Raw genomic sequence first — 10,000 nt, 5'->3', positions numbered from 1 at the left:
TATGGGGGATTAAGCTCAGGCTTAATCAATTCTCTTTGCTTCATGTTAAGCTTCCAATTTGTGTTTCCTAGCATTGCGACACTATCCATCACATGATCTAGCACATGCCAAGTATCTAGTGTTTTGCCATCATTGATGTCTTTCACCAATTTGCCCGCCAATTTGGTCAGGGCTGATATTCCTTGTAACAAGGGTTCCTTAACCCACTTGGAAAGCCAAATCCACAGTTCAGCTTTTTCTGGGCAATAAGTCCCAGATTTCTTCCTTCATCATTGTCACGGCCAGGAATTTGCAGTTTTCTGGCGGTGGATGTTTCTTCACTCTTTCCTTGACTGTTTCGGCTGATAATTCCCCGATAAGCATATTATTGATTAATTTGGCAATTTTGCCTTCAATTGCAGGGGATGTGGCTTTAGATGTGGTAAACGCCTGGGTCAGGCTGTCTACCAATGCGCTCTAAGGCCCTGATTCAGGGCTCTTCACAGAGGCCGTCTTGCTGTGGTTGCTTGAGTCGAGCACATTGTTGAGAGTGGCCGCTATATCTTGTGCATTATCACTCGTATTATCATCCACTGCAGATGTATCTTCAGTATTTTCGTCCCCAGAGCAGAGAAGAAACTCCTCCTTCAAATTCTGAATGGCTTCTGTTTGCAGTTCCGAGTTCTTGGCGAGGTGTGCAAGCGTCACCTGAAGACCTTGCAGGACCGCCGCCATGTTGACCTTGGTCGTACCTCAATTGTTGTCCCGCTTGGTTGTCTTGCTGGCTAAGTCCACCGTGCTGGATTCCCCTGACAGAGCCATGTCTTCTGATACTTGTTGTGTCGTTTTAGAACTTTGAAACCAAAAAACCTCCAAGAAACTTCCAAATATAATCGTCTTTCTCACCGGAGAAAGAAACACAGCTAAACTGATATCACACGCAAAAAGGCACTGATGTTGCGCATGCGCTGGGCAATCTCATGGGATCCCTGGGGCAGTGGTGACGAGATAGAATTGCAGAGGCAAGAGGCACCACTATATTCAGCATAAAAGGAGAAAATGTGTTTTCTAGTTGACATTCCAGACAATGTACCTATTGACTGGATGCATTGTGTTTGTGAAGGCATCCTTAAAAGACAGCTATTCAAATGGTGGTTTGATCTTCAGTATGCTACAGATGCATACAGTTTACTAGATATTAGTCATGAGCTAGGCAATATGTTCCTCTTTATTGAAGTGCCCCATGACTTAACTAGAAAGCCACGTAGCATTGCCGAGTTAAAACACTGGAAAGCATCTGAATTTCCTTTGTTTGCCCTTTTTGCTTGACTGCCATGTCTTTGATATGCTGTACTTTCTGATGAATTTGGTGTAGACCACTTTTATCACTTTGCACTTCTTTCCACTGCCCTTCGTTTCCTGCACTCAATTCCTATTTCTAAAACTTGTGTAGAGAAGGCACAAGTTTTGCTTGATAACTTTGTGAGACTTTTACCAAGTCTTTATGGTATTGAGGAGTGTACTTACAACTCCCATGCTTTACTCCACTTCCCTTCCCAAGTTCTTGACCATGGTTCCTTGGCACTTACTTCTGCTTTTGTATTTAAAGCATTCATTGCTCACCTTAAAAATCTGTATTCTGGAACAAGGGGACTCCCAAAGCAGATGGTGGAAAAACTAGGAGTAAGGCAGACCTACAAGGTGCACGTTTTGCAAAAATGCAAATCAACACCCAGTGCTGCTAGGTTTGCAAAACATCTGCTTGGTGAAAGGCCCAGTGTTCGGTATACAGAAGGGGGAATCCTGCTGCATGAACCTGTGCACTTCAAGAAGCTGACACAGTTTCAAAATGTCCTTCTGCAGCCTTTGGAAGTGGTCCTGACCAAGAATACGTGGTTTCCTATAGGATGGCAAAAGATCATGTCACCTTCCACAGCATGATGTATCCTAGAAAAGGAAATTCTTGCAGTTACCTTGTTCAGTTTTGTGCACATGGGAGGAAATGCAATGGCAGAGTGGTTTGCTACATCCTCTTCCTGAATGTTGCCTATGCATTGATCACCGAGTATGGCTTGACTGGATTAAATGTTTGCCAAGACCTTCCTCTACCGCAGGATGTAGTCCTGAAGGAAATTGTTCATCGAAACTTAATTGGCCAACATTTTCTCCAGGTTCAAGAAATTGAAAGTCTCTTGCTTGTGAAATGTGCTGATGTTATCAACAGGTGTCTTCATGTTCAAGGCGAAAATGAAAAAGGTTTCATCACCTTTCTAGACACTCCCTATGAACATGATTAGTAATTATTTTAAACTAGCTGTTAAATGTCTTTCATACTCAATCATCAAATGTTATCTGAAATATCTGTCCAAATTTAATCTGTTAATACTGTAAATGTTATATTTCCTGTGCACTAGACCTCTGCTCTGCCAAGGTTTTGTCAACACTAAGGTCAAACCTCAGTGCACATGTGTTTTTAACCCTTCTTATTTTTGCCTTTTTTTTTCGGATGAGGATCTTTTAACTGGAGTCATATTGAAGGAATACAACATTACAGGGTGTGAAATCAATTTTTTTTTCTGAAAGTCACTTGGCTCCTAAATTCTTCAAAGTGGTAGCCAATTCAAAAAAAGCTGGTCGCCACTTTTAAAGACAAACAAGACCTTTTTCTTACGCTGTCAGCATTCTAGATAGACCCTCCAAAATTAAGTTAAGGTAAAGATCTTTAAAGTGCTACAAGTGGACACTAAGATGGATGGTATGCAACGTTCAAGCTCACCTTAATCCAAGATGGCGTCTAGTTGTCGATCGAGATGCATGTACTGCGTTTTGGAAACAAACTTAACGAGGAAGTTAGCCGCAGATTTATCTTTGCAAATCTTTTCAATTCACTATATCTCTTAGTAAAGTCATGATGAAACATTCTAGTTGCCAATTTGGCAACTAATTTTCAGATTTGGTAGTCAAAGTGGAAAAATTTAGTTGCATTGGTGCCTGTATCGGGTGCAATTTCACGCCCTGCATTACAGAATCATTCTGGATATCAGGAGATGAACTTTGTTCGTTTGTCTAACAACAAAGTCACTTTTGATGTAGATCGTGACATTCGACCGCAACATTGCAAGTCTCCATTAATTGATGAGGTTATTGTTTACGTGTCGCTATTTGTAGCACATTGATATGCTGTTATTGGTGCATTTCGATCTTCATTATTATTCCGGTTGTTAGATGGTGTTCCCTCATGGATCCTCATAAATCAGCTGTTGTGTTATTGGTCGTGGGTATCCAAGCTTCAGGAGTGTTGATTCCACTATCCCTAATGATGTTGCGATGAAGTCTTCAATGGATATTGTAACAATTTCCAGGGTCACGGAGAAGGCTCTACCTTTTTTGTAAGGATTCCTCATCAATCAATCAATCAAACTTTATATAAAGAGGGTGACACTTAATAGTTAAAAAACCTAATGAATTAATGTGGATCTCTATAAACATTGTTACAATTTAAAAAGAACCTATTATAATTAATAACCTGATTAAGAGTTAAATTAAAACCTTGTGAAAAATCGCATTTGTACAACAAATCAAAATCTAAAAGTTAAAGGTAAACATATCGCTCATATGGTTTTGTATTCGAAGAGTGTGCTGAGCATAATTGATCGGATTGAATGAAACATGGAATTGACACTGAATTGGTGACTGTTACAAATACCATTATTCCAGTGGAACAATTACCTCTTTAGAAAACAGCTGTGTTTGTGTTATCAGGTCTGAAATTTGTAAACCATAGATGCTTACTTGACTTTATTGATATCACTTTTGATATCATGTGTGCAAGGTTTAAAGCCATATGCATCATGCTCTATTATGTACTGAATAGGATGCACATTTCAAGTCACTTAGGAATGTGCTGGAATAAACTTGATAGAATCTTCTCAAGAACATTTTAAATTCTTACTGATCTTAAAATTAAGATTCTTACAAAACTTTTAGATAAACTTTAGATAAGATCCTCTTTGGAGCCCTTATGTCAGGACTTACATTTACTGCTCTTTGATTATTTAGATTCTTAAACAAACTTACCAAGATCTTGTTAAGGAGCTTTTAAGATCTTACTAATCTTACAGATTAGGATTCTTACAAGATTCTTGCATGAACTTAATAAGATCTTGTTAGGAACCTCACAAGATTCTTATATAAACTTGATAAGATCTTGTTAAGAACCTTCAAAGATCTTAACTCTCATGTGTTGTAAAAATTTTGTTAAGATTCTTACAAGATTCTTAAATATAGTTAATAAGATCTTTTAAGATCTTAAAATGCTCAAACTTGGTTAAGATTTGTTCAAGAAATTTGGTAAGATCTTAGTAAGATTATTAATTCTTAATAAGATCTTAATAAGATCTTCATCTTAATTGCCATCTTATAAGATTCTTACAAGATCTTCCAAGATCTTAATAAGATTTCCACCTGGGATTGTTCTGGTTCTGATCTGTCACGGATGTGGTGTACGCGATTTCCGACGTAGGTGTGGAAACGCTTTCCTTCATTACGGATGTAACCAAGAACAACAGAGGGGTCGGTGTAGAAAACTTGAACTGGATCTTCGTATTTGAGCTCCCTGCTGAGCATGTAAGAAACGTTTACAGAAATCAGGGCCGCAGTGAGCTCACGATGTGGAGTAGACATTAGAGACCTTATGCAAGGACGACGTCACTTAGAAGGACGTCGTCGAAATTCGTGTTCGGTAGTTGACGTCCTCGTGGCAGTCGTCGCCATTCGTGCTACTTACGCAAGCAGGGTCGCGCGAATTACGGCCACTTCGTTCCAAACCACTTCGTTCCATCCTTTGGTCACTTCGTTCCACCAAGTAGTCACTTCGTTCCAAAGAATAGTCACTTTGTTCCAAGTGTCAACTAAGCGTGTAAACTACTAATCTAAGATTTTTTAGAGAATTCGAAGTAAATGAATGTTAAGTTTGCTTTGCATTTGCATAACGAACGAGTAACTCTGCCATCTTGAATTGTTATAGAACTCAGTCTTTCCCGCGTTCGCATTTTCATTGTTTATGTAAGTAATTGTTATTAATTATCTACTTTAGGAAGGTTTCTCCTGTTGGTCATTGCTTTCATTTATAGATCGTTTTCAGTCACGTGACCACTTTACAATTGGCCGCCATATTGGTGCACATGTAAACAGTGAACTCGTATCTGGGTTTCCAAAGTTCCCACAAAATTCTATTAACAAAAGCTAATACTTGCATAACAGTGTGGTTTCCAATAACAATGAAGTGAGCATTGAGTGCAAATGACTGAGATGAAAACCAACATTTATGAAAGATGGGTTGTTGGTGAGCCTGTGGTACAATCCCCTCCCTCCTCCCCAAATACAAAGAAAATGAAAAATTTGGAGTGCAAATAATAAATCAAGCCTGAGTTTGATTGTTATCCAATCTCCATAGTGAGAGTGGTAGCACCCTTAATACCCCACCCCCCCTGGATCCACACAGGAATGAGACTATGGTGTTACATAAAAAATAGGTGTCACGGAACAAAATCTTAAATCTATTTGCCAAGTTCTTTGCATCATTGCCCGCAGCCACTTGGCCAGCATCTTGACTGAGTTTGAAGGGCAATAAGCAATCACAGCTCCATGATTTATATGCTTGTGAGAGTCAGCAATCATACATGAGCCATCCTCATTGACAATAAGAAGCATGGTTCTTCCTGAGGATACAACTGCATAACACCTTGACTGCTGTGTGGTACATAGCATTTTGAACACTGTTGCTAGCTGATCCTCACAGTCATGTCCAAACATATCATAGCCCTGTCCGACTGAGTTTACAAAGCATAGTGCTCCTGCTATATTTACGGCATCTTCAACAGCAACATCCACACCTTCTCCTTCAAACAGTTCATCATGGATTTCATTACCTCTTTTCATTGCTGTATACAGTGCACTCTTCCATTCCATAGACAAACTATTACCACATGGTGTTGGCAAGTTTTCATGCAGTAAGCACTTTCCAAAGTACAAGGCAATGAACGTACACGCATTGCTCCCAGACCTTCCTCCAATCATGGACTGGTAGAAGTCAACTGGAAAACTCCACTGTATAATACCTGCAATTCCAGGAACAGTGTGACTAGTAATCAGTAGTGCAGGTGTATACACTGGTGCTGCAGGTGCAAATGAAACCAACACTGGCATTGCGTGAGCTGAGGGTTGCTGGTTTGTAGGCTTGGGGGCAGCCGTCACTGGGGTTGCGTGAGCTGAGGGTGGCAGGGATGCAGGCATAGTCGCAGCCATCACTCGAGTTGCATGAGCTGAGGGTTGCTGGGATGCAGGCATAGTGTGAGCTGGCACTGGAGCTACGTGACCTGAGGGTTGCTGGGATGCAGGCATAGTGGCGGCCATCCCTTGAGTTGTGTGACCTGAGGGTTGCTGGGATGCAGGCGTAGTGTGAGCTGGCACTGGAGCTGCATGACCTGAGGGTTGCTGGGATGCAGGCATAGTGGCAGCCATTCCTTGAGTTGTGTGACCTGAGGGTTGCTGGGATGCAGGCGTAGTGTGAGCTGACACTGGAGCTGCATGACCTGAGGGTTGCTGGGATGCAGGCATAGTGGCGGCCATTCCTTGAGTTGTGTGACCTGAGGGTTGCTGGGATGCAGGCGTAGTGTGAGCTGACACTGGAGCTGCATGACCTGAGGGTTGCTGGGATGCAGGCATAGTGGCGGCCATTCCTTGAGTTGTGTGACCTGAGGTTTGCTGGGATGCAGGCGTAGTGTGAGCTGGCACTGGAGCTGTATGACCTGAGGGTTGCTGGGATGCAGGCATAGTGGCGGCCATTCCTTGAGTTGTGTGACCTGAGGGTTGCTGGGATGCAGGCATAGTGTGAGCTGGCACTGGAGCTGCATGACCTGAATGTTGTTGGTTTCCAGGTGCAGTGGTAGTCATCAATGGAGTTGCATGAGCTGAGGGTTGCTGGGATGCAGGCGAAGTGGGAACTGGTACTGGAGCTGCATGACCTGAGGGTTGCTGGGATGCACACGTAGTGGCAACCGAGGGTTGCTGGGATGCAGGCGTAGTGGGAGCTGATACTGATGGTGGTTGAACAGGGTGCTGTTGAGAAGTTGGATTGCATCCATCATTGGCTAAGGCATTTAAGGATATTTTCCTCTTTTGATGATACGTGCTCCACCAGCTTTTTATTTGTTGCTCCTTAAGTACCTCCACTCCTCTCTCTCTCATGCATGCAATTACATCTTTTGGGTCAGCCTGCATGCCACCGGTAGCTTGCCTGGTGTAAAACAACATCATAATCTCTTTCTGGGCTAAGGTGAACACAGTTTTCTTGCCAGAGTTTTTCTTTAATGCAAACCCACTGGGTGGTGAAGGGAAAGAGGACAGCCAGGGAACATTATCCAGGGTTGGAGCCAGCACTGTTTCAGGAGCATGATTGATAAACGGGATGGTGTAGACGTCTTGTGGTTGAGTGGAAACAGCTGACTGCCTTTCCAGAGGCTCTGGAAGCTCTGATGAAATAGAAGACCCCTTCGCACCAGCCAAGCAGGATTCTCTTGAAGCCAGCTTTTTTACTTGCATCTTGGTCTTTTTTACCATTTTCCCTACACCAGCCAGTGATTGAGCTATCAATCCACTTGCATACTCCCCATCCATAGGAAATGCAAAGCTGCCAAACAGGGAAATGTCCTTCAAAGTTCCCATTTTCTTAGGGGCCTTGCTTCTGTCGATGTTCAGCTTAAAACATGGCACATTTTTCATACTCTGAAAAAAGTGTAAATAACAGAATGATAAGATATGTGCTACTTTTTTTGATAGAGAGATAGCAAAAGAGGAAGAGCATTTTGCCTGAATAAATCAATTGGTATAAAATAACTGGGTACAATAACTGTAAAAAGGTAAAGGAAACACAAATGAACTGTCAATATGATGAATATTTTGGATGAATAAATTAAAACAACAACACAATGCCTGGGAGAAATAGTTATCACAGTGCAAAAGAAAGGGAGAAAGAATGTCAAAGAAATACAAACAGTTTTTTTAAACTTTATACCAAAACATTCCACCCATTTGTAGCTCTAGGTCATTTCCTAAGCGAACATAGCGCACAATCTTGTGGCTGATGTGGGCAAAGTGGGTGTCAAGAGCTGTTTTGCCTTCACCTGCCTCGAAATTGTTGTACTGCTGGAGTTGCACATTAAACACCTCGTTTACTTCAGAAAGATAGCACAGCACTGCAGTGTTATGGTAATGAGGACCATTCTCTGTAGAAAAAAAGGAGTACAAAATTATCCAAGGTCCAAATTAATAAAATAAATATCTGCCAAAAAAGAAACACAGCTCAACACTTTCAGAATCTATATGCAAATTATTATTAAAGAACTGAAAATTAATATATAAAGAATGGTAAACAGAGCTTTTTACTCAAAGATTTTTTATTTGGCTGCTGATAAACAAAACTAGATCAACACCAACAAGGAATACATGTACTCTAACTGCAGAATAAGTAAAGGGGTAAAACAAGGGGTAAAACCTTATCCAATTCTAAGTTTACCAATCATCCCATGACTTTTTACATTACAAATGAAACAATTTCAGGAAACTTCAGAACAAATTTGTAGTACTACATATCAGTAAAAATTTTGACTTGTATGTAGTTGTTACATAAACAAACCTAAAAATAGAGTTGGTAAAATCTGGATATGAAAGGTATCTTACAGTTCTGTTGTTATTGACCATCCGTGTACAGACATACATGTATGTGAACAAGTGCAGGTTTGGTATTTACTATGAATTGTAAAATAATAAACTTAAAACATACACATACCAGAAAAGAGGTATACAGAGTATCCAGGAAAGACCCTTTCCAGCCAGGAAAAGCAGATTCCAGTGCGCTCTGAGTAAAGAAAGCGTCCTGCTTCGTGTCCTCTGACCACAGGTCACACACCTCACTACTGCGTTGGTTCTCATCCACCTGGGCAACCACATAGCAACCATGTAGAGAGATTCCCCATTTGCCGTACCAGTCTCTCTGGATTTCTCTTATTCGTTTGCCCAGCTCTAGCTTCATCTTATAATCAATAACCATTACGCACTCTCCAGGTTTCAAGTTCTTCAGAATAAACTTATAATAGTCCCCTTGATGTTTGGTGCGAAGTAGATGTCCAAGGTAGTCAGTATGCACCTTGAACAATTCTTGCAAGCGTGCTGTCAAGTCAGATTTCACAGATTGATCTGAGATACCATCAACTGACTCCAAAACAGAGCTGTAAACATTATAAATAGGTGAAATGTCAGTACATACTTCTTGGTGCTCCTTGGGACAAGACGAAAATGCATGACTTTGACATAACTCTAAACATGAGGAATGACGCTGTGAAAGTTTTGAGAATTTTGTTTTCACAAAAGTCTGATAGTGCCTAACATCCTTGACAAGGGCAGATCCATTGAGGCCAGGGCTGTGTGAACAGAGTTCCTCGATAAATGTACACAATTCATCAAAATTAGAGTGACCAAAGTCATGGCAGATGTTGCACAAACCTGCAAGCATGGTGTTCATGCGGAAATTGGTTGGCAAATGTGTATAAATATATGTATGCTTTACTCCATTTGGAAACTCCAGTAAGAACTGGTTAATCAGGCCTTTAACAGTGTCTTGCCAGTACCTGACAGCCGTCTCCTCTCCATAAACCAGTACACTTCTACACGAAGAAGCTCTAGAGGCATCATCCCTGTGTAGAAACTCAGTCAGTTCTTGCAGCACTTGAGGACTCACACACTGACGGGTAAACTTGAATTTCTCCACAGGCACACCTCCACGGCCAAACAGTATGCAGTGTACCTTTGCAGCTGTTACGGTTTTAGAGGAGCACTGAAAATACTTCTGAAGAACAGAATATGGGTAGTCCATGGCAACGATGGACGGTAGCCTTCGCTTTTCATCAGCATAGCATCGAAGTCTGCCAAGTTGCTTTGCTGCATCAACACGAGAGCTGAAAAT

General features: G+C 41.3%; 1 pseudogene; it reads right to left on the bottom strand.

Annotated features, from left to right (window-relative positions):
* LOC149038747 (uncharacterized) overlaps window positions 1-801 on the bottom strand; it is a 1,021-nt pseudogene extending 220 nt beyond the window's left edge.
* Between the last annotated feature and the right edge of the window lie 9,199 nt (window positions 802-10,000).

This window comes from Pocillopora damicornis, chromosome 10 (genome assembly GCF_964200805.1).
Source record: "Pocillopora damicornis chromosome 10, jaPocDami1.2, whole genome shotgun sequence".
Taxonomy (NCBI): domain Eukaryota; kingdom Metazoa; phylum Cnidaria; class Anthozoa; order Scleractinia; family Pocilloporidae; genus Pocillopora; species Pocillopora damicornis.
This window is presented reverse-complemented; position numbering and strand designations above follow the sequence as displayed.